The sequence below is a fragment of the Eutrema salsugineum genome, unplaced genomic scaffold (genome assembly GCF_000478725.1).
Source record: "Eutrema salsugineum unplaced genomic scaffold, Eutsalg1_0 scaffold_8, whole genome shotgun sequence".
Lineage (NCBI taxonomy): Eukaryota > Viridiplantae > Streptophyta > Magnoliopsida > Brassicales > Brassicaceae > Eutrema > Eutrema salsugineum.
The window spans coordinates 10,576,706-10,602,653 of NW_006256414.1; the positions used below are offsets into that span (position 1 = coordinate 10,576,706).

Here is a 25,948-nt window from a genome sequence, read left to right on the forward strand (position 1 = left end):
CAAAGGATTTCTATGTTTTCGGATTTTAAAGACCTTTTAGGTAATTTGGGATAAAGATGCACAAATTGGAACAAAAAGACTCTTTAGGATAAATGCAGACCGTCAGAACTCTCATGGAGAGACGAAGACCTTCTCACCATCTGATCACCCTCAAAATTGGACAACTTATAGAAGAATCAACCGGCTTTCAAATACACTTGGTTTGGAAACATTCCAACGGTTGGATCTCAAGATATTCCATTTGCCCCGGAGACACTCGAAGAAGGCCAGCAAGTCACGTTACTGCAGCCATCAACCTATCCACCGCGGTCACAAGCTTCACGACCGCAGCCAGACCTCTATTTCCCACGGCCACGCTACTCCCGACCGCGGCCCGGCCAGCTCTGATTAAAAGCCCATATTTCTGAAGCCCAAAGTCATTTCTCTGCCTCAATTCCGGAACCCTAGAGACCATGGAGTATTAAAGACTATAAATACTTGTCACTAGGTCGTTTTTAGACATCACCCTCATACTTTTACAAAAACCCTTTTTCTTTTAGCCGTTTTATGCGATTTTTAGAGAAGATTGTTCGACTCTAAGTTCTTCAATAGAGAAGCTTTCTTTCATCTCTTTTCTTTACTGTTTTTGATTGCTTTTATTAAAACCAATGATTATTTCGACCTCAGCCATGTCTGAGTAGATCCTGTGTTGGGCTTAGGGTTCCCGAAAAGGGCTCTCATAATCGATTAAGACATCTAGGTCTATAGATCTGAGATTTTAACTTTGTTCTCTGTGTATGCTCGCTCTTATTGCATGTATGCTTGATTGATCACCTCATATCTGATCTAGATAGTTAGTGTTGCGAAAGTTTTCATTAAGTATCCAACCTAGAATGAAACAGGCGATTTGTAGGAGTGGAAACCTACCTGCGGCGAAACCGTGAGTACTGACGAGTCCTGTGCAGCTCTTGCGTTCTCTCCCTTCCAGGGTCAGAGTGGAAACCTACTGGTCAGGGTTGCGAGAAACAGTTGGTTATGATCACGACAGTGACATAGTCATACCGCCGTACTCTAGCTCTAGAACCCTATATTTTGATATCCTTCAATCCCAATCTATAATCCCTAGTGTTAAAACCGATTATGATCCCTGTAGAGTTCCCAAAATCTCAGCGTTTTTAACCATAGTTTACAAACCAATCGATTTTTACTTGCTTCTTTTAGATCTGCATTTTATTTGCTTTAGTTCGATATTCTGCTTGCTTCATTTTCCTTTCATTCGATTTTCTACTTGTTCTTTAGGATAGATTTATTTGCTTTCTTTAGTTTTAGTTTAATCTGTGACAACAACCAACCCCTAAAACCGATCTAGTCTAGACATAAAGTTAGAAACCGTAGAAGAATACCAGGCACATAAATCTTTGTGGATTCGATTCTTAAATACTACAATTGATTAGCTGTGCACTTGTGGCTTTCATTTGTTTTTATTAAGGGTAAAACTTGTTCCCTCACGCAGTAGATACATAAAGTTTTCGGCGCCGTTGTCGGGGTTTTGTTTCGCTGCCTTTGTTATTTTTCTTGTTCTAACTTCTGTCCTAGATATCTGATCTCTAGTTCTTTCTTAAAGTTCCTGAATTATCTTTCCCTTCTTTTGTTTTTCTCTGAATAGCATGAATACCATGCGCAGACCTGTAAAAAAGATTCCAATTCTAGACGAGATATACAGACACGAAAGAGAACTTCGAAGACTTAGACGAACGCAAGGAATGGCCGATGACGACCAGCCTGGAGATCCTGTTAACTGAACTTTAAACATGGACCAAGATGGGTCCGAACATGGTGAAAATGAAGAAAACAATCACAGAGAAGGTGATCATGCTCGACAAGATGGAGAGGAGAATGGGGTTCCTCCAAGAAACCCTCAAAACCAAGAGAGAGAAGAACGTGAAGACCTTGATGCACCTATCAATGCAGCCGATGGTAACAACCAGAAGATGCAGCCAAATGGGCGCGTTAACCGCCCTGTTCAGCAAGCAAATCAACACCGAAGACAAGACAGGAACCATCGCATAGCTGATTTCGATGCACCTACTCAGAATTTTCAGAACCGATCCACAATCCAAGTACCATTTCCAAATCGGACTGAGTTTGAAGTCAAGCCTCAAATCATCTCTTTGGTGAAACAAAGCCAATTCCATGGAGTTCCTTCAGAACATCCAATGGACCAAATCGAACTCTTTGAAGAAATCTGCAGCATGGTGAGGACAAACCAAGTTCCAGCAGACTATTTAAAGTGTAAGTTGTTCCCTTTTTCATTAGCAGATAAAGCTCACCGTTTGTTGAAATCTTTGCCTGCATAATTGATTACTAATTGGGAAGAATGTAAAACTGCTTTTCTGAACCACTTGTATACTAAGTCAACATCTCAAGCTTTCAGCAAGGACCGACTGAACCTTTCTATGAAGCCTGTGAACGTTTTAAGGAGTACGAACGTGACTGCCCCCACCATGGATTTCCCGGATCAACCAAAATACAAACTTTTGCTTGATACAGCTAGCAATGGAGATTTTGGACAAAAGACGAGATAGCACAATGAAGAGCTCTCATCAAAAATTTGGCTCAAGCCAATAGCAATGATTGTCCTGAATACGACCGCTCGACAAAGCATACCGGAACAGACAACAAGGAGATAATCGAGTTGAAGAACATGATGAGCCAGCTTTTGAAAAGCAACAATCGCCCAATCCATGCTTGTGAGACCAACAATGGCGCAGAAGACGAAAGACCTAGTGATATCGATCACATTAATCCAGCCTTTCAAGAAGAAGAAGTGAACTATGTAGGAACACAAGAACCATATACAAATCGTTTCAAAAATGGCGTCAACAACAACTTCCAGAATGCAAACTACAACAATCTCTCTTACCGCAATCCAAATGTGGAGAATCCTCAAGATCAGCACTACCCACCGCAGCAGAGATCCTTCCAAAACAAGTTCCAAGGTGGAAATTATGGAGGGACACGAGCTTATCAGCCGCGACAGCCATATAACTATCAAGGTACGGGTTTTAACAATCAATTTATACAACAGCAAGGAGTCACAACGAACCAACTAGCTTCGAAAATCAGAAGACTTGAACAGTCCATCCAACAGCTTGTCATGACAAACGAGAAAGCATCTAAAGACATGAACGTGAAGGTTGACTGCATGTACAATGACCTGAATGGGAAGTTTGAAGCTTTATCTTCGCACGTCAAAAAGCTAGATGTACAAGTTGCCCAAACAGCCGACTCTATGAAGAGACAAAGTGGAGCTCTTCCCGGAAGAGTTGAAGATAACCCCAAGAGATTTTGCAATGGCATAACCACGCTGCCCGAAGAAGAAGCCAAAACCGACGGATACCTCAACGTTCCACTCAGATGTCGATGCCAAGCAGCCACCATTCAAGGTACCTCAACGTTCACCATTTCAAAGACTTACAAAATCTGACGACCCGAGACGTTTTGTTTTCCAATGTTTCATTTCAAGAATCAAGTTCACAGACTGTCTATGCGATTCCAAAGCCAGTGTCAACATCATGTCAAAAACATTTTCCGAAAAATTGGGCATAAAAACTATAAGGACATCGACAGTCAAGGTTATCTTTGGAGATTCATCTAAAAAGGATACTGAAGGGGCGATTCATGATCTACAAGTTATAGTAGGAGACAAGATTGTTCCAGCAGATTTACAAGTTCTGGAAATAGATCAAGACAAGGAGAGACCACTCATATTCGGGAGACCATTTCTAGCTACTGTAGGAGCAGTAATCGATCATGCAAACTGGCTTGCTGTTTTCCTCAATGTTGATCGCAGGAAGTTTTATCCGACTGTCCTAGACGATTTTCAAAGTAAAGGAAATTGGCCAAATAAAAAAGAAAGAAAAGGAGAAGCCGAGAGCTTTTGCAAAGATCAAGATCATCATTCCACCAGATGCAAAAGAGACTAGTGAGGACCAAATCCAGGAGCTGATCGAGAACACAAAAAGGGTTTTAAACAACGTCAAAGTCCGAAAAAAGAGTAAAGGAAAGAAAATGGCGCCTCAAGGAGAAGAAGTTAAACCTCCAGCGACCGGAAATGATAAAGGCACATCAATTGGAGTGCCAGTTAAATCAGCCTGATTTTTCATGCCTACATCGAGCTAAACGACTTAAAACAAAAGCGCTTAATGGGAGGCAACCCATTTAGGTACACTTTCTTTTAGTTTTCTTTTCTTTTTTACAATTTATGTTTCCTTTCTCTTCTAAGTTTCAGGTATTTTTATAAAACAAAAACACAAAACAAATCAGAAAATTTGAAAAACCGAGAAAGAAGGTGAGGTTTTTAGCTGCTCGCCAGGCAGAAACCTGAAAGTTAGACGAAGGCCCCAGGAAAATGGGCTGTGGTCGCGACCAACCGACCCGCAGCCAAAGCACCTTCGACTGCGGCACCGTGAATGTGACTGCGGCCGACGCTATCTTCGCCGCGGTCGCGCGTCTCCTGACCGCGGCCGTTGGTCATTGAGACGGGACCTCGGAGCTGCTTTCCAAAGGTTCCTGGTGATTCCCGATGATTCCTGGAACATTTCCAAAAAAGCCGTTAAGATTTTCTGTAAGTTTTAAATTCTCTGTTGCATACAAGACAAGAAAGGTAAGTTCCCGTAAGCTTTTGAATTCCCGAAAATTTCCCTGTTTTTAAAGAAAGGAAACGTACGTTTTGGATCAAAACTCCTTTTTCTCTTCTCTTCCAAAAGACTTGGAGATTAGGAGATAGAACATCTTTTTCAATTCTTAAACTTTTTAAGAAATTTTTGGCCCAAACCGCACTCTTTTTCAAAGCTGATTTCAAATCTATCATCAAATCTCTCTTTCCAGCAAGGTATGAAGCTCAAACTTGCCATTTTTAATTGATTTTGGAATTTAGGGTTTTATCAAAAAGCCCAAATCCTGGTTTATTAGTGGTGGAAATAGCTTAAGAACAATAGATTATCCTTCAAGGTTATCTGAAAATCGATTTTAACACTTAGCTATAGAGGAATTGAGAATTTTGAAATTTGGATTCTACATGCTTTATAAAAAACGAATTTGGAACAGCAAAATTGATGAATTTGATCAAGTTTTGTGTGATTAGTAATTAGTTATAGGTAACCTATAGATTTGACATGGAAATAGCTAAATAAAACCAATTCTTAGAGGATCTCTATGTTGAGAACATCAAAAATCCGAATCTGGTCATGAACTGCTGGATTTCTTCGATTTATTATCAATTATGCTTGCTTGTCATTTTAACTGATCTCTTGATACTATGATTGGTATAACTGATCGTTAATGTGTTAAAATCAGCATCCATATTCACTCTTTTCCCAAGAATCATCTTGTCTTGTAGGAAAAATGGAATGAACCAAATCCCGAAGAAGCCGTCGCATTGGTGACAGCTCTGAGGAAACTCCCGATGATAGTACTCTTGGAGAGTACATGCTGAACCAAGCCAGACCGAGAAGAAGGAACAATGTGATGAGGCTGCTCCAGCACTCAAGAGAAACACGAGCGATTCCTGAGCCACCACAGATTCGATATATTGGGAAAGAAATCAAACCGAGAGTGGACTATGCAAGGCGTTTCAAGAAGCTGAACATCAAACCAATGCCCTGCATTAATTATCATACACTCGAGATGCTTGGGATTAGAGAAGATGTAATCTGGTACATCGATGTACTTAAGCTGAGACCCTATATGGAGCTGAACCTTCCAACTTATGCCGAGCTTGTCCGCGAGTTCTTAGCAACTGCCATCCTCCACCACACAAAGAGGAGGAACCCCAGAACATCTGACTGCATTTTGTCGTTCTCTATCCGCGGACAGACCTACTCACTCACCATTTTTGCACTTTGTAAAGCTCCTAAGCTTCCATACACTGATGGCATTCACCTCAAAGAAGAACCTGATTTTGACTTATGGAGAGAGATGGTTCATGGCGTCTATGATAGCGGGAGATCCAAGTCAGCCCTTCGTACTCATCCTGCCGTGAGAGTTCTGCACAAATTCTTAGCACACACGATTTTTGAAGACCGAGCTCATTACACTTCAGATGCCATTTATGGACGACCCACGACTTGCCTGGATCATAGCACAGAACATGGTGATGGTGACTCATGACTTACATGGTTGCAAGGACGCTACTCCAGCTTATGGGAGTGATATTACAGCAATACTACAGGCTATAGGATTCGACTTCTCATCTGATGGCCCACTTCCCGACGTCTGGTATGACCTACTCTATCTCTCTTGCGATCACACTATCTCTCGTGTCACTTTCGATCCAGACAGGTTTGGTTACAAGTATTGCACTGGCACCGAAGAGCACCGAGTCTGTTTACCTTCAGCATCAGTCCCAATATTGTGTAACGGAGGACGTCTGCGATGGACTCCGGAACCTGATGAGTTTTTACCCATTGTGCCTCGTCTACCATTCACCATCGGGCAATACATAGTGGCCAAGGCAAAGCACGATGCAGCTGCAGCACGTGCTCACTTTCAGCCATCTGTTTCGACCGGCCACACTTCATCATCGACATTGTCACACACCAATTCTGATCTGGAGCGCAGAGTTGAGAGACAAGGACGACGCTTTGAGCGCGTTGTCACCTTCCTACAGGAGCAGCACCATTTTAAAGCAGACACATTGGAGGATGAGTGATTGATCAGCACTTCATTGTCATTTGACCGTCATCACGGTTCTATCATCATTTTCCTTTCTTTTATCTTATTTTATTTCCGCTTTTATTCACCATCTTCTCACCAACTTTTTCACACTGGGGACAATGTGATTTAAGTCTGGGGGAAGATGTCTATCCGTACTAATAATTATCTTGCTTTGCTTTCAAAATTTCAAGTACTTTTTAACTTTTAATATGTAACCTATTCGACCTTAAGTATTTTTCAGGATACCTCATTTGTGGTTAGCACTAGACTAGGCGGTAGCTAGAGTACTTGCACTACGAACTCCCACCAGAGGACTTCTATTCATGGAGATTCTTTCTGACAGGATATACTAGCTCATTTTATTTGACCTTAATACTGATATCTAATTTTCTCATCATTGATTTTAGGCAGGCATCGAGATATACATCTAGGACGTCTTTTACCCTCATTTTTACCGCTCTTTGTCGTCCTAGATGGCCAGTTCATCTTTATCTGGTACCATACCCTAAACCCAAAACCCTTGTTTTAAATCCTTATGCATTTTCTCTTTAGTTTATATCAGCAGATATGAGCAAAAACGTCGGAGCGAAGAGGAGCGACGCAGTTTCAGTCACTCACGAGGAAAACTGAATGGAATTGGGAAGGAATAGTATCAGAAACCTTATTAAGCTTTACAAGACTGATTTTTAGTGGTAATTTCGTGTTCTCTATGACTCTATATCTAAAGGTGTTCCCTCTTTCAAAAAAAAAAAATGATGAATGGAAAGAGAGGGAAACAAAAAGCCTAATGAGTCTTAGATTGTAAAAATTTTTGGAGCAAAAAGCAACCACTATTTGTTTAAAGAGCTATGGTTTAGAAAGATTTTAAAAAAATCTAAGTCTGGGGGAGTTAGGAGAGAACCTGGGGAAGAAGACCAGAAATCTATGGCAAGAAGAAAGTGACTGAAAACTGTGGATATCAACAGCTTCACTCTCTATTGCGGTTTTGCATAATATCTTTCCTCCTCCAGATCTTTAGGTAACCATAAACACTTTAAGCCTTACCCCTAGAATAACCCTTTTGACACCTAGCCTAGATTGCCTTGCTTATACTTTCTTTGATGAGAACCACCAAAATTTTTAATAAGTGTTAAGAACTAGTTGACTGGAAGTTAGATCTTAGTGCAATAGATTTCCGCATGACGGATTAACGGACTAGTTATGCCCGTATTACTAGTGAGAATTTTCTAGGCTATTCCCGATTAATGCATAATGACTTATATTGGTCTAGAAGCTTGGTCTCTGAGATCTTGTTTAGTTCTTTCGTTTTCAAACCTCTCACCGAGATTTGGCCTTCGTATTGTTTGAGGACAAAAAAAGACTAAGTCTGGGGGAGTTGATAACACTGGATTTTGACCATTTCTATGGATCACTTTAATGTCTTTTAAAGGTGTTTTTACTCCATTTTCAAATGTTTTCAAAGGATTTTTATGTTTTCGGATTTTAAAAGACTTTTCAGGTAATTTGGGATAAAGAGCCACTAATTGGAACAAAAAGACTCTTTTGGATAAATGCAGACCGTCAGAACTCTCATGGAGAGACGAAGACCTTCTCACCGTCTGATCACCCTCAAAATTGGATAACTTATAGAAGAATCAGCCAGCTTTCAAATGCACTTAGTTTGGAGACATTCCAACGGTTGGATCTCAAGATATTCCATTTGCCCCGGAGCAAAGATGGCCAGCAAGTCACGCGACCGCGGCCACCAACCTATCCACCGCGGTCACAAGCTTCACGACCGCGGCCAGACCTCTATTTCCCCCGGCCACGCTACTCCTAACCGCGGCCCGCCAACTCCGATTAAAAGACGAGTCTTACCGCCGCAGACCTCTATTTTTCCGTCTCACGACCAGTTGGTTATGACCAGTTGGTTATGATCACGACAATGACGTAGTCATACCGCCGTACTCTAGCTCTAGAACCCTATATTTCGATATCCTTCAATCCCTATCTATAATCCCTAGTGTTAAAACCGATTATGATCCCTATAGAGTTCCCAAAATCTCAGCGTTTTTAGCCATAGTTTACAAACCAATCGATTTTTACTTGCTTCTTTTAGATCTGCATTTTATTTGCTTTAGTTCGATATTCTGCTTGCTTCATTTTCCTTTCATTCGATTTTCTACTTGTTCTTTAGGATAGATTTATTTGCTTTCTTTAGTTTTAGTTTAATCCGTGACAACAACCAACCCCTAAAACCGATCTAGTCTAGACATAAAGTTAGAAACTGTAGAAGAATACCAGACACACAAATCTCTGTGGGTTCGATCCCTACATACTACAATTGATTAGCTGTGCACTTGCGGCTTTCATTTGTTTTTATTAAGTGTAAATCTTGTTCTCTCACGCAGTAGACACATCAATGTCATGGATAGTTTCGTGCGAGAACATGACCTAGCCACCAGTGGCATTAACTATCCCAATAGTCTTTCCCAGGTTCTGTATGGAATAAGACGTGTGTTGACGCATCGCCTATTTCTAATGTCCCAGTGATCTTACTGTAACTTCCGGCCTCATCAATTCTCTTGGACCATTGCTAAACCCAGGGTGCCACAGCCTATCTCTTAGCTTGCTGTGTGTCCCCGCTACAGTTTCCCCTTTGTTCCATCCGTATTTCTACTTGCAGCTTAGGACATTCCTTCTTGAAATGTCCAGTCTTTCCAAAATAGAAGCAAGATCTTTTCTCATTTTTAACCCTGAGCTGTCCTTGCTAATCCACGGACAGCTCTGAACCGTGTGGTTCTTGCTACCGCACTTGGCACATGCTCCAGATATTTTCCAGCATGTGCCCCCGTGCTTCTTTCCACAAGTCTCACATTCCTCTTGTTTAGCCGAGGCTTGACCGACTTCACGGATCTGATCCCACTTCTGTTTTCTGTTATCCACGATCTTACTCGTCATGATTGGACGTACCGGGCCTTTTCCTCGATTTTCATCCTCTATGCTGGATTCAATGGCCGCAGCCCGTTCTCCGAAACCGAGTTGAAGGTGTGTGAGAAGCAATGGGTTCAGAAATCTTCTCTTAAGCCACAGAGGAATTGCCAGTTGTGTGTCGTTTTTGACCAACTCTACTCCAACACACCGTCGAAGACGGTTGAACTCCACCTCGTATTCCCGGACAGTCCGGTTTCCTTGGATCAAATCCAAGAATTCTTGCTCAAGTCTATCCCAAGCTTCCGAGGGAAAGTACTTCTGGTTGAACTCGGCCTCAAACTCGGCAAAGGTGTCAATACCTCCTGATCGCTTTTCCACCGAGATCCACCAGTTATGCGCATCTCCTTCCAGGAAATGAACCGCAATGTCCTTCTTGTAATCTTCAGGGCACCTCGTGGACTGGAAGTTTCTTATAAGATGGTTCCTCCATTTGTCCGCCTATATCAGGTCGGAGCCACCTTTGAATTGCATAGTTCCCAACCTGTACAAAAGATCTAAAACGATTAAGTAATCCACTTTCCTTGCGGGCTTAACCGGTGATGAATCTTGTTCCACCACTTCTGGAGTCATGCTTTCTTTCTTTCCTACTATCGGAACTGCCGTACGAATCCCTTTGGATTGTCCATCAAACGGATTTTTCATCGGTGCTGCAGTTTGGCTCAAGACCTCCAACTGTGTCATAATGGTTTGGAGTGTTTGCCACATCTCCGCAGGAATAGAGACCACGGTCTGGTTTCCTGTTCCAGCCAACGCACCTTCCTTATCTCCAACACCCTTAGCCGATGTCTCGGCTACATCCTCACGGTTCACCGCATTACGACCATCCTGGTCACCTATCGGCCTCTTTGTGGTCCACGACCTGGGTCTGACCATGCACAACGAGACTTCTAGTGCCCTTCTCCTTTTCCCCAGCCTCAGGTACGGTGGGGTCAAGAATAAGCAGATCTGCCGCATTGGACCGACTTGTTTAGGCCGTCTTTTTGTTCTTCTTACTCTTATCCGTTTTGTTGCTTTTACCCATTTGCAGAAATTGTTAGTTAGTTCACCCTAACCATTACCAGGATTCCTAGACGAGTCTAAGCAACAACGTAGTGCGAGACCCTTTTAGCCGTTGAGTGGTGTACCCAAAACCCAACACTAAATCATCCTAGGAGCAAGCATGCTCTGATGCCAACTTGAAACACCCATCCTGGACTCTAAATCCGTGGAGGTTGTTCCCGGTCGGACTACTATATGGCTCCGAACCCATCAGTCCATTTTTTAAGGTCACGTCTTTTAAATAATCCGTATTCGATATGTGTATTCTAGGATTCACTAAGTTAGAGTCAATATACAGTAAACAAGAAAGAGAACAAATATTTTATTGATATAATAAAAGATTCAATACAACTTAAAAGTTGTATATAAGCTATTATAAGTCTGTTTGATCCTATCTATCTGTTCTGTTACACCACCCATCTTCCCTGGCTGAGCGATCTGCGCTCCTAAGCCAAATCCTTCCCAGAAGCACAGTCTTTATCTTAGCCACACATGAGATTGGTTAAGACTCTATCCGCGTGTATCACTACACGACTTGATCCTTCCGAACAATCGTGTAAACCTTCTCAGCCTGCCCTCGCAACCCGCACCCGCCGCTCTGGCTTTATCCCACCGACCCTCCGATTAATCTCCTTTTTCTCTCAGTTCGTTAGAAATTTGGGCAGAGTTTCTCCCCTTAATTATGTGTACCCAAAAATGTGGAGAAAGGGATCTATTTATAGTTTTCTCTGTTGGAACCGCCTTGGCAAACAGTTGTGTATGGTTTGGCCGAACAGGTATGTTTTTTGGTGGAATGGTCTTTGTGACCATTCGGCCATAACCACCTATAATCACCCATAACTACCCCATTCCATCCGGCTCATATACCAAACAGCTAGACCATCTGTCTTACTCTTAATTCAGCTGAGCTGAGCTGAGCTTCCCGGCAGCTGATCCAGCTGGCTTAGCTTAACCACCAAGCTCGTCTTAGCTCAATCCTCCTTATTGAGTTATCTTTCTCTCTTTTTCGCGGCTAAGTCCCACATTAACGAACTTAACCAATTACTTTGGACCATGGCTCGAGTCTTTCCTTAGACATCCAACCATTCTTCCCTGCTTCACGGCCATGGTCCGCCGCGACGATCCTATTACGGATTGGAGACATTAAAGGGAACCAAGTCAGGGCAAGGAGTGACACTTGAACAAGATAACGAGCTGAGGGGGGGTTGACATGTATGCGTTTTACCAGTGTAACTCTCAACTCAGGGATCCAGATTACATGATTCCAACTCCACAAGATAGGTGACTCAAGGGCCTACAAATTTTCCGAAGGGCTCCAAGGCTATCTGTGACAACAAGGCCTTCGTCTGACTGGTTATTTGAGCTGCATTGGTTTGGTCCAGGATTTGTTTGAAATATAGGTTTGATAACACCGTATTTGTAACTCATTTTCACCATTTATTTCAAATTCTTTTTCAAAGGTTTTAATCAGTTTTAGGAACTTTTATTATGATTTCTCTATGTTTGTAGTTTCAAGGCTCTTTTCAGGAAACTTAGGGAAAAATATGGCAAAATGGAAGAAATCCACATTTTAGCTCAGAGTCAGACCGTCAGAAGTTCAGCCTCAAATGAAGACCTTCTCACCGTCAGATCAAACTCAATTTTGGAGACATTCAATAGGAGACAACCGCATTTCCATAGAACTTTACATCAGGATAATCCAGTGGTGCAATAAAAAGTTATGTGAAGAGCAAGTTGACCAAATTCACCAGCCTTGGAAGATTCTCACCCGCGGCAAACAAGCAATTCACTAGCCCCAGAAGACTCTCACCCCCGGTGGACCTATGCCGAGCTACAAGGCCCAACATCAAACCCCATTTTGGCATTCCTTTCAGAGAAGCTCTAAATGAGACCTGGAAGACCTTAAGACCTATAAGTACATTTCTTAGCAGCCCTAAACGGGTGTGTGCTCCTGTAATGAGTTTTTGAGCCACCAAACTTTCTTTTTCTAGGGTTAGGCGATGGAGAAGGGGATTCTTCCCTGGATCCATTGTTCTTTCTCCTATTTATCTAATTAGCTTTTTTAATTCATCTTATGCATTCTTTCATGTCTTTCATCATTTCCTTTATCTTGTAGATTTGTCACATAGAGTCAAGTTTCTAAAGAGTCATCGATAGGTATATATGTCCGATTAGGATTTATAAGTTTCTAAACAATATTGTGGATATCATCTCTTCTAACTTGTTCATACTACATGCAAGTAGATTCATGACCTATTCTCTTAGCCTAGGATCGATCAAAGCCACGAGAGTGTTGTATCAGATCATCCATACCTAGCTTCAGAAGAACATAGTCGCTACAAGAGTCGAGAGCTACCTGTAGAGATGATGTGAGCAAACAAATTTAATAGTTAATGCATGATCTTATTCCTGGCATGAGAACAAGAGTTAATTATCAGATTTAAGTGATTAGTTGATTAAGATGACGAGATTTGGTTAATCATACACATGTCTATTCCAAGAGGAGCTGACCGCAGGTGAAGAAGCCTTAACCGCGGCCAAGCCCACTTCCACTGCAGCCGCACAAACCTCAACCGCGGCCGTGCCTTGTTTTTTAGACTTGGGGAGCTTTCAACTCCTTCTGAAACCTGTTCAACTGAAGACCGACCCCTTGTAACCAGATCTAGGTTGTTCGATTGATATGTTCAGAATTTGCATCATTTAGGTTGTATAATTCATTCCAAATCATATCTTATTTCATGCATTTTAGGTCTTTAGGTGTTGTTTTAGGACTTAGGGGTTTGCATTAGGTCCAATTGAGTCTTGCATGTTGTGGAGTGTTTACAGGTGATTTGGAAGCACTTTGGACCTAAAAAGATGAAGCTAGGAGGAGAATGGTGAATGGGGGTTTAAAAAATTATGAAATCAGCCTTTTGGAGATTCTCGGCGCTAGCCTGTACCGCGGGAAGCTTTTTCTCGGCTATTTTTATGTACCGTTGGTGGATTTCTCGGCCAAAACGCGTACCGGCCATCCAAGTTTCTCGGCCAAAACTTTCGGGTGCAGATACATCTCCGAGATCGTGTTACCGGAAGGTCTTGCCGTCCGATTCAGTCTCCGAGGTCTTTAGAAAAGATTAGGATAATAGAGTCTAGATCTCGGAACAGTTAGAATCGATAAGTTAGGAGCACCGAGCTGAAAGATACCGCCACCGGAAGACAGACTTCTCTCGCATCCGTTCCGGAGCAATCCCATACGTCTGAAATGATCGCCTGTCTGGGGAGTCTTAACGTCTGATTCAGGTTACAGAGTCTTCAGTAAAGATGGAGATGCTCAGGTCACGGATCCAGAACAGGTAAAATAAATTAATTCGGAGTCGTGAGCAGAGAGTTATACTCCCCGGAAGGCACACTTGTCTCGCTACAGTTTCAAGACCGATCCGATAAATCACAAAGATTGCGTGGGACTATGCCTTTCCAGTCCGATCATCCGGTTTGGAGCTATGTGCTGAAAGATACAGTCTCTGGAGTGAACACTGGTCGAAGAGCTTCCTTTTGATCATTTCAATGCACTTCAGAGATGAGCTGTCCAGGGAAACTTCCACTTCCCAAGCGCCGAAGGTTCCTTCACCAAAGTTCGAGATGTTTGAGTTCCCCGAATGCGAAGTGGTCTAAAGAGATTTGAAGTCTGCGAGATGGTTTTGCGACTTGGATAACTCACAGCGCTTAAAGGATAATTTCTGGGAATTGAGCTGCGTGTTGAGATGTGCGAGTAAGGTAACCCTGGATTAGGTCAAAGTCTCCCGAGCAGGAAAAATGCTAAGTCCACAAATGTGCGACTTGAGCATGCGAGTTGGCTGAGTAGTGAACTGAACCGCAAGAACACTCGCTGTTTACACCGAGTAGGGCATGCGACTTGGGAGTGAAGTGGACCAACTCGCACACATATTTGAAGTCCTATGCTACATGGTTGTGCGAGCTAGGGAGTAAAGGGGACTGAACCGCATGAAGACTCGCAGTTTACACCGGGAGAGGAATGCGGCCTGGGTTACATGGTTTTATCTCGCTAAAGCTTTTGTCTATACCTGTGCGAGTTGGGCATGCGACTTGGGACTAAAGGAGAACCTCGCACACATATTCTCCCCAGATTTTGTCTTGGTCATGCGAGTTGAAGAGAAGAAAGACTAAATCGCATGAAGACTCGCGGTTTACACCTAGATGGGCATGCGGCTGAGGCTGAAGGACTTAAGGCTCACAAGACTGTTTCTGTGGCTGTGCGACTTGGGCATGTGACGTGGGAAGCACCTGACCAACTCGCACACTCATCATTTTACACATCGGAGCCGGATCAGGACCCGGTTTGTTCTGGGCTGACCCGGTTCGTTTTAACACCTATATATAGTTTTTTAGGGTTTTACCCTAAGTACTTAAGCTTTATTCCTTTTGTTTCTTGCCTCTTTTGTGAAAGACTTCCTTTTTAGAAGAGTAATATCGATTTTTAAGGGTTCTAATCAAGAGAGTTTGAGAGATCTGTGTGTTTAAAGCTGCAAATCCATCATTATCCATCTTCTCCATCTCCATTTCTCATCATTAATCATGCCAATCTTCTCAACTTGCAAAGGTTTTAGAGAGATTAGTATGATTAGTGAGTAGTCATCTTAATGAGATTCTAGATGTGTAGGTTAGAGTGCTAAAGTGTTAGATTAGGAGTGCTTAGGGCTAGATTCATTGATTCATCTCTCTAAACAGCTGTTCTCTAGGCTAGATCCTTCCATATCACTTGAGATCTAGATTCTGGGAATTTTATGCACCAAAAGTGTTTGATGAAATTCCTGAACGAGCTGTATTAGAGGTTTAAACATTTACTGCATGATGATGTATTGTTATTTGCTTGAATGGTCTTCTATAACTGTTTATTTATGCTCACTGATTCATATTTCACAAATGATGATTTGGTTTGAAAATGGATTAGTGTAGGGGTTAATTCCTTCATGAGAGGATTAATCTATATTAGAGTTCTTAATCATTTGAATCATGTCTCATCATTGTCATTAGCATTCCTTGTTTAGCACCAAAGCACCCTAGCCAACTATCATGTCTAGAATCTCATGCTTCCATCATCTCATATTCACATCACTTGTCATTTGCTTAGTTCTTGTTTGATCACTAGTTTAGTCATTAATCTTGTTTTAAGTTCTTAGTTTTCATTAGTCAATCAAAACCTCACCTGTTTACTTGAATTGAGAAACTGATCACATAGCTTAGTGTCTAACAGCACATTCTTGGATTGATACCTCTTTTGTGCTACTTTGACAAGGGGATTGATAGCCCTCAAGACCCAAAAAGTCTTGTCTATCAATTGGCCCCGTTACCAAAGTGTGGTTTGTTTAGCATTAGGCTCTGATCTGTTCTTGAGATCAAGTACTTATTTTTTGTTTTTACTGATTACTTTCAAGCTCTATTTTTGAATTCAGGTGTATGAACACCAGGTCCAGGTCAAGAAGTTGTGGTCCACCTTTCACTCTAAACGACAACATCAATCTTTTGGTTCCAAGAAGGAGAAGGGATAGGCGTGGAAGACAGACTGATCAGGCTGATATGGAAGATCAGAGACAGCATGTGGTTGACATTGAGCCGCAGGTTCAAGAGGGGCAACAGGCCCAGGTGCAGCAGGATAATGGAGCTGGTAATGCAGCTGGTATTGGAGCTGGTCAAGGGTTCCATCAGGGTAATGTTCATCAGGAACAGGTGCATCAACAGCAAGCTTATGTCCACCTGGGACAAGCTCCAGCTCATCAGCAAAGGCACCAGGCCAATGTACAGCAAAGACAACAAGCTCACCACCAACAGCCCTTCCAAAACCAACCAAGGAGATATGAGCAGCCACAGGTCTATGTTGGAGAGAATGACAGGGCCAATGCTCATCAGTATGGAGCAGGGATTCAAGCATCACCTGTGCAAAACAACAATTTTGAAGTGAAGGCATCCTTACTGAATATGATCCAAAACTCCAAGTTCCGTGGATTGGCAATGGAAGATCCCTTGGAACACTTGGATCAATTTGATAAAGTTTGTGACTTGACAAAGATAAATGGAGTATTTGAAGACAGCTTCAAGCTCAGATTATTCCTTTCAGTCTTGGTGACAAAGCACACCAACGGGAGAAGAATCTCCCAAGAGGTCCATTCAGACCTGGGAGCAATGCAAGCAGGCATTTCTGTCTAAATTCTTCTCAACTTCTAGAACAGCAAAGCTAAGAAATCAAATCTCCAGCTTCACTCAACATAGCAATGAGAGTTTTGGTGAAGCATATGAGAGATTCAGGAGCTACACTAACCAGTGTCCACACCATGGGTTTAGTGAGGCTTTCTTCTCAGCAAACTTTATAGAGGGGCTCTTCCCAAGATTAGGAACCAGCTGGATACTGCATCCAATGGAAACTTTCTGGGGAAGGAGATTCATGTTGCTTTAGAGCTGGTTGAGAACTTAGCAATGAGCAATGATACATATGGAGAAGACTTTGATAGAGCCAATAGGAGTGAGAGTTCAAGCAGGGATCAAAGGTATGAGAAGCACTTTAAAACACTTGAAAGTAAGCTGGACAAGGTGTTATTGGCCACTCAAAAGCCAATGCACTTTGTAGGAGAGTATGAAAAACCTTCTCAATGCTTTGAGAACATCAGTGAAGAGGGTCTTACTCATGAAGAGCTAAACTATATTGGGAATCAGAGGTTCCAAAGATATCAGTATGCCAATGCCAATCAGAACCTCTCTTACAGGAATCCCAATGTAGCAAACCCACAAGACAAAGTCTACCCTACCTCTCAAGCTCCACAGAATTTTGTTCCCAAGAACAACTTTCAAGGGTCTTTTCAACCAAAGAATCAGTTTGTTCAGAATCAGGGTTACAGTCAACACCAGCAACCACTTCAGAGTTCTGGTTTCAGTTCACATCAGCAGCCAAAGGTACTGCCAGGGTTCAGTGCACCACAGTTTCAGCAGCAGGCGCGGGTTCAGTATCAGTTTCAGTCAGCACCGGTTCACCAGCAACAACAGAATGGGCCGGACATGGTTGGGATCCTACAACAACTGCTACAGGGTCAACAAATGTTTGGAAGTCAGTATGCATCTATGCAGCAGGACATCAAGGAGCTGAAGCAGAATCAGGCATCTACTTCAAGAAGCCAAGGTTGCTTACCTAGTAAGCCTGAACCAAACCCAAAGGATTATGCTAAAGCCATTACACTGATAAGTGGCAAAGAGCTACCTGGTATTGAGCACAACAATGTGATCATTGAGGACAATGATCAAACTGAGGGGGAGGCAGCCTTAAAAGATGATCAAGTTGCTGAAAGATCAAGGAAAGAAAAGGGTAAAGAGGTGGAAAAGGAACCTGAACCAGAAAAGCTATATGTTCCACCACCTCCATACCAACCCAAGCTTCCATTTCCAGGAGATTTAAGAAGCAGCTTGTAGACAAGGCAAGAGCTGTATTTGAGAAGACTCTCAATGAAACACCACTCACAATGCCTCTCATTGAAGCATTTCTAATGATGCCAAAGCTGGGTAAGTTCTTACAAGACGTTATTCTGAACAAGACTACAGAGCTTTAAGGTATGGTGGTATTGAGCCATGAGTGCAGTGCCATTATTCAGAGAAAGTCAAATCCAAGGAAGTTAACTGATCCAGGGAGCTTCACACTCCCTTGTGCTATAGGACCTTTGATGTTTGCTGGATGTCTTTGTGACTTGGGTGCATCAGTAAGCTTAATGCCCTTCTCCATTGCCACAAAGCTGGGCTTTAGAAATTTTAAGCCAGCAAGAATCTCCCTTGTCCTTGCTGATAGATCTGTGAGGTTACCTGTTGGAATGCTAGAGGATCTGCCAGTAAAGATAGGTGGTTTTGAAGTGCCTATAGACTTTGTGGTGGTATAGATGGATGAGGAACCAGTTGACCCTCTTATTTTAGGAAGGCCATTCTTAGCCACAGCAGGAGCAATTATTGATGTAAGAGGAGGCATAATTGAGCTTCAGCTTGGTTCTGAAAGACTGAAGTTTGATGTTAATGAAATGATGAAGAAGCCCACCATAGAAGGACAATGCTTCTATGTAGAGACCATGGATCAACTGGATGATGAGTTGCTTGAGGAACTGAATACTGATGATCCTCTTCAAGTTGCCTTAGCCAAAGAACAAGGAGACCATGGGTTCTTAGCAGAGGAGAGTGAGGGATACAAGGTGTATTTGGACAATGCAAGAGAACTTGGCCCTGAGGCAAGTTTTTTGGAACTGGAACAAAGTGGACCTGAGGTCTTGGATATCAGAGGCTCAAACTTAAGCCAAGGAGCAGTTCAAGGAGTCATGGCCGTGGGTTCTAAAGTGGAGGAGCATGCTGGGCCATGTGAGCAGACAGCTTCAGTGCTGATTTGGATGAGTCTAAGGCACCTCAGCTGGAACTCAAACCTCTTCCCAAGGGCTCAGGTATGCTTTCTTAGGTTTCAATGAGTCTTATCCTGTCATTATCAATGATATGCTGTTAGAGGACCAAGAGCATAGGTTGTTAGAAGAGTTGAGGAAACATAGGAGACCCATTGGCTACTCTCTGGATGACATAAAGGGTATCTCACCCTCCCTATGCACTCATAGGATTCACTTAGAAGAAGAGTCTATGTCATCCATAGAGCACCAAAGGCGTCTCATTTCCAACTTAAAAGAGGTAGTGAAGAAAGAGATTCTCAAACTCCTAGAGGCTGGGATAATTTATCCAATCTCAGACTCTAGATGGGTTTCACCAGTCCATGTGGTGCCCCAAAAGGGGCGAATGACAGTAATAAGGAATGAGAATGATGAGCTGATTGCTACTAGGACTATAACTGGACACAGGATGTGTATATATTATAGAAAACTCAATGCAGCCTCTAGGAAAGACCATTATCCTTTGCCTTTTATTGAACAAATGCTAGAGAGGCTTGCAAACCATCCCTTCTTTTGTTTTCTAGACGGTTACTCTGTATTCTTTCAAATCCCCATAGATCCAAGAGACCAAGAGAAGACCACATTCACCTGTCCTTATGGGACATTTGCTTATAGGCGCATGCCATTTGGGTTGTGCATTGCTTCAGCTACTTTCCAGCGGTTTATGATGTCTATCTTTTCAGATCTGATTGAGGAGAAAGTAGAGGTCTTTATGGATGACTTCTCAGTATATGGACACTCTTTCTCCTCTTGTTTGTCTAATCTTTCTCAGGTACTGGATAGATGTGAGGAGCACAGCTTGGTGTTAAATTGGGAAAAATATCATTTCATAGTCCAAGAGGGAATAGTGTTGAGGCACAAGGTCTCAGAAGCTGGAATAGAAGTGGACAGAGCAAAGGTGGAAGTGATGGTGAATCTGCAAGCTCCAAACTCAATCAAAGGGGTAAGAAGCTTCCTTGGGCATGCAAGGTTTTACAGAAGATTCATCAAAGACTTTTCAAGAATAGCTAGGCCTCTGACTAGGCTGTTGTGCAAAGAGGTTGAATTTGTCTTTGACGCTGTGGTGAGGAAGCTTTCAAGAAGATCAAAGAGGCATTGATCAGTGCACCAATTGTCCAGGCCCCTGATTGATCATTGCCCTTTGAGGTTATGACTGATGCTTCAGACTATGCAGTTGGAGCTGTGCTTGGCCAGAGGAAGGACAGAAAACTTCATGTGATCTACTATGCCAGCAGAACCCTTGATTCTGCTCAAGAAAAGTATGCAACCACAGAAAAGGAGATGCTGGCAATAGTTTTTGCATTTGATAAATTTAGAAGCTACCTGGTTGGATCAAAAGTCATTGTGTACACTGATGATGCAGCCCTCAGATATCTAATGACCAAGAAGGATGCCAAGCCTAGACTCTTGAGATGGGTCCTCTTACTTCAAAAGTTTGATATGGAGGTACAAGACAAGAAGGGTATAGAGAATGGAGCTGCAGACCATCTCTCTAGGTTAAGAGTGGACTCTGAAGTCCCTCTTAATGACTCTCTCCCTGAGGAATCATTGATGGTGCTCAACTCTTACTTGAAGTTTGAGGAAGTGGATAGCATCCAAGAGAGGAGAATGCTTTGGTTTGCTGACATTGTGAACTTTCTTGCTTGTGGAGTGGAACCACCAGAACTTAATGCTTACCACAGAAAGAAGTTCTTCAAAGATGTCCAAAGATACCATTGGGATGAACCTTTCCTGTATGTCCTGAACAAAGATCAGCTGTATAGAAGGTGTCTTGCTGAAGAGGAGATGCAACCTGTATTGCAAGAGTGCCATGGATCAGCGTTTGGAGGTCACATGGGAGCATTCAAGACGGTGGCCAAGGTTCTTCAGAGTGGGTTTTGGTGGTCTACTGTGTTCAAGGACACTCAAAGGGTTGTTTCAGCATGTGATGCATGTCAGAGGCATGGGAACATTTCAAAGAGGAGTGAGATGCCTCAAAACCCAATATTTGAGGTTGAATTTTTTGATTGTTGGGGAGTGCACTTTATGGGGCCATTCATCTCATCTTATGGGAATCAGTACATATTAGTGGCTGTGGACTATGTGTCCAAATGGGTTGAGGCTATTGCTTCCCCTACCAATGATTCCAAGTTGGTGGTCAGGTTTTTCAAGAACATAATCTTCCTAAGATTTGGAGTACCAAGGGTTGTTATTTCTGATGGAGGTTCTCATTTCGTGAACAAAACCTTTGAGGGACTGCTGAGGAAGCATGGAGTGAAACATAAGGTAGCTACTCCTTATCATCCTCAAACTAGTGGCCAAGTTGAAGTGTCTAATAGACAAATTAAGGCCATTCTTGAGAGGACTGTTAGCTCAAGCAGAAAAGATTGGAGCAAAAGGCTGGATGATGCATTGTGGGCTTATAGAACAGCCTTTAAGACTCCAATTGGGACATCTCCTTTCAATCTGCTATATGGGAAGAGCTGCCACCTTCCTGTTGAGTTGGAGTACAAGGAATTATGGGCTATGAAGTTGCTGAACTTTGATATCAAAACAGCTCAAGAGAAAAGGATAATTCAACTCCATGAACGTGAAGAGAACAGTTTGGGGGCTTTTGAGAGCTCCAAGATCTATAAAGAAAAGCTACATGATCAAAAGATTTTGAAAAGGGAGTTCAAGAAAGGTGACTTGGTGTTGCTGTTCAACTCTAGGCTTAAGTTATTTCCTGGAAAACGTAAGTCTAGATGGTCTGGTCCCTTTAAGATTCTTGAGGTTAGGCCATATGGAGCTGTTGTGCTAGAAGGCAAAGATGGTTAAGAGTTTGTGGTCAATAGCCAAAGGATCAAGCACTACCTAGACTCACAAAGGAAGGAGGAAGCTACATCAGTTCCCCTTCTTGATCCACCATCAGCATAAACTTGGTATCAAAGTTAAACTTAGAGACTTTAAACAAAGTGCTCTTGGGAGACACCCCAAGCTTATCCTTTGTAAATATGCTTTTGATCTTTTCTTTTCTTTATTTTTATGTTTTAGGATCTTTTGATGGGTTTTGTGAGTTGTTCTCAGGTTCCAGGTGACTTTTAGAGGCCATGGCTCAGGGACAAAGTGGAATGGAGCATGTGAGAAGGCTGAGAAGAGGGTCTAAGGCATGGAAACTGATGAACGGCTGTGTGCTACTTGGGTGTGCGGCTCAGTCAAGCCATGAACCAACTCGCAGAAGAACTCGCTGTTAACACCTACTTGGGTCTGCGGGTCATTTACCTAGCAGCAGAAGATTTGAGCTAAAACCTGCGAGTTGGTAATGCGAGATGGATGCAAGGAGAGCCCAGGCCGCACTTATACGCGCTGTTTACACCGGCCTGGTGCTGCGAAACAGGCCAAGAAGATCAAGCCGCACACAGAAGGAAAATGGCCAGGATGTCTAAGTGTTAAAACCTGCGAGTTGGTCCTGCGGGTTAGATGCAAGAAGGCAAGGCCGCATGACCATTCGCATTTCACACCGAGTTGGTCATGCGTGATGGGTAGATCAGGTCCCAGGCCGCACACCAGGAGAAAGAGTCCCAGGCGTTCAAGTGTCAAAAACTGCGAGTCAAGCGTGCGGCTCGGATAAAAAGAAGACCAGGCCGCAGTAACATTCGCATTTTACACCGACCTGGTCATGCGGGACAGTCCAACAGGGAGCCAGGTCGCATGTTAAGAAAAGGGATCAGATCGTTCAAGTGTTAAAAATGTGCGGCTTGGTCCTGCGGGTCAGACTAAGATTTTCCAAGGCCGCACTAATAATCGCTGTTTACACCGACCTGGGAATGCGTGTTAGTTTAAAAGGGAGCCAGGTCGCACGATGAGAAGAAGAAAAACATCGGCCCAGGTTTAAAACGTGCGACCTGGGCATGCGAGATAACTTGGAGTCTGCGCAGGCCGCATAAACGTTCGCTGAATACACTGACTTGGACGTGTGGGTTTGTTGATGGATCATCCAGGTCGCAGCAGGAGAGAAGGGACAAGATCGTGCGAAAGAGTTTTTTGTGCGACCTGTGCATGCGAGACAGTCAACACCAGGTCCCAGGTCGCACAAGAACTTGCGTTTTACACCGATACGGGCTTGCGAGTCATCAAGAGGTCACGCCAGGTCGCAGGATAACGGGGAAGGCCAAAGCTCTCAGGAGAGTTTTGTGTGCGACTTGGGCGTGCGGGATAGGAAGAAGAAGGTCCCAAGTCGCACACAAGTTCGCAGAACACACCGAGTCAGGTGTGCGGGATGAGAAAAAAACCGGGTCCAAGGCGCAAAAAGGAGGGAAAAAGAGTCTGGTCAACAAAAAAGGACAGGTCAAGCCTTGACTGGTCAAAGTGGATCTATTGACCACCAGTCCAAGGGCTGCACCTAGTCCCACACTCTCTCTTCCTCACCAAAATCACGAGTTTGCTTTCTATACCCATTTCTCTCCATTGTTTTCTTCATAACTCTCTCATTACTTCACCAAATGCATTGATTCAAAGGGCTCTGAGCTCGTTTTTGAGTTGGTAATTTCATCCTGTTAGCATTTCGAACTTGTTTGCATCATAATCCCAAGGTATTCACTCTGTTAAAACTCATCTTTTTCCATGTTCTTAAATGGTGATTTTTGAGCTTCAAAGTGTGGAATCGATTTTAATAGGTTTTTTTAGACCTTGGGATTATTTTTATAAATGCTAGGGTGCTAGATTATCATGGAAAACAGAGCTCTTTCTTGGTGATTCACTGTTCTTGAATTTTGAAAATTGATGCAAAATAATTCATGGAAAAATCGATTTTTCTTGAAAAAGTGATGAACCTGTTTCTTGCTGAGTCTTTGCTTTGCTCTTTTGTTTTGCATTGCTATGAATTCATTGGACTGATTCTTGGCTTGAGAAACTTGTTCATGTGCTTTAGAAATTGATTTTTGCAGCAATTTTTCAAAAAAATTTTGATAACTTTGTGGAATTTGATCTTGTGCTAACTTGTTTCTGAGAAAAATTTTGGCAGATGACTGAGAGAATCAATGCTCTAGCCCGCATGAAGAAAAGTCTTGCATCCAAAGACAAAGGGTTGGTCTCAGGATCTTCAAAGCCAAAAGGAAATGGCCAAAGGCACCAAGAAAGGCACAAAGCAAAGAAGGAGTGAACAAGATTCAAAAAGAACAAGGAATGAGGAGAAGGCTTTGGTGGTTGCTTCTGGTTCCAAGAAGAAAGGAAAACAACTGGCTGTGGTATCTGATGATGAACAAACTGAGAGTGGTTCAAGCAGCTTAACTGGTGGTTCCCAAGGCGCCATTGAAGAGGCACCCAAGAGGATCAAGAAACCTAAACCAGAAACACCTGATTATCTGGCCAAGTTTCAGCAGATGGGAATCCTGCAAGGGAGGTTTCCTGATGTGGAATTTTTGAAGAAGATTGGCGTCTATGAGGATGTCAAAACTTTGCTTGGGAACATAGGCATTGAATCACTCTTGGAGCTGAGGGAGATCGCCTATGAAGAGGAGTCTCAAGAGTTCTTGGCTTCTTTTGATGCTTTTATGTACTACCCCCAAGGGATCCAAGGATAATTCAAGGGGATGGTCTTGGATACATGGAGTTCACGGTGAAAGCGAAGACCTACACAGTGACATTCAGAGAATTGAATGAGATATTTGGGTTTTCTGCACCTAAAAACATACCTCTCTCCAACAAGATCGGTCTTAGAAAGGAAGAAATTCAAGCTTTATGGGGATCAATTGCTTTTGGGAAGTACACAGCTGGAGCAGCTAAGTCCTCTTGGATAAGAAACCCGGTGCTGAGATATGTCCACAAGATCCTTTCTCACAGCTTTTACATCAAGCTTGATGTTGGGAGAGTTCATCAAGGTGATCTGAACCTCCTTGGTGTAGGGCTGAAACAGTTGATGCCAACTCATGAAAATGGGAAGCCTTATAAAGGATATGCTTACACACCTTGCCTTGCCTCTCAACTAGCAAGGTCTTTGATGTTCTACAAGGAGTGCATTTGGGATTCAAAGAAGAAGGAGGCAAAGCTGGCCCATGGTTGGGTTGTAACAAAGATTTTGAAAGCAAGAGGATACAGGTTTAAGGAAAGCAAGGTAAGGCTTGACCTGATTAATGAAGCTCATCTGTGCAGAATTGGTTTCTTTCAAGGGAGAGTTGGTGCAAAGCTGGTTTACAACTTCAAGTACTTCATAGATGACAAACTCCAAGTTCTCCTGCCCAATCCCTCCATCACCACAGTCCAAGTAAAGCGGAACATTCACTTCTACTTGTTGAAGGAAGAGCTGTACAATATCCAAACTGATCCACCAATTCTCAAGTACAAGAAAGCTGGCAGAGAAGAAGTTTCCAAGGAAAAGAAAGCAGCCACTGAAGCTGCTGCCGCTTGTGCTGCTGGTGCTGGAGATGCTGGTCTGCCTCCATCTCAGAAACGTTATGGTGGGAACAGATACCACTTTGATGATTACACCTGGGAGGAGCCAGGCACTTCAGAGTTTAGAGCTCAGCAAAAGATTGGTGTCCTTCAGCAATGGTGCAAATACCAGGACAAAACGATACACAAGATGGCCAAGTGTATCAAGGAGATGAAGAAAATGATCAAGAGGCTTGAGAACCCTTGCAAAGATGGATCTCCAACACCGGTTTCACCAAGACACAGAGAAGAATTTGGAGAAAGCTCTACCAATTGCACAGCACTGGTCCCATATGGCACAGAATGGGTGGATCTTGAAGACGGTTCTGATGGGGCAAGCCATCACTCATGGGAGACACCATCCGGTCACATGTCCAACCCCTCATACTTTTGGAGTCAGACTT

General features: G+C 42.9%; 2 non-coding genes across 2 annotated transcripts; both read right to left on the reverse strand.

Moving 5' to 3' along the window:
- Positions 1-2,385: 2,385 nt before the first annotated feature.
- Positions 2,386-2,490, reverse strand: LOC112082373. The gene has a single exon (XR_002897040.1). It is a non-coding gene; the product is annotated as a small nucleolar RNA R71 (small nucleolar RNA).
- Positions 2,491-16,933: 14,443 nt separating this feature from the next.
- LOC112082718 lies at positions 16,934-17,040 on the reverse strand. The gene has a single exon (XR_002897337.1). It is a non-coding gene; the product is annotated as a small nucleolar RNA R71 (small nucleolar RNA).
- Positions 17,041-25,948: the final 8,908 nt, after the last annotated feature.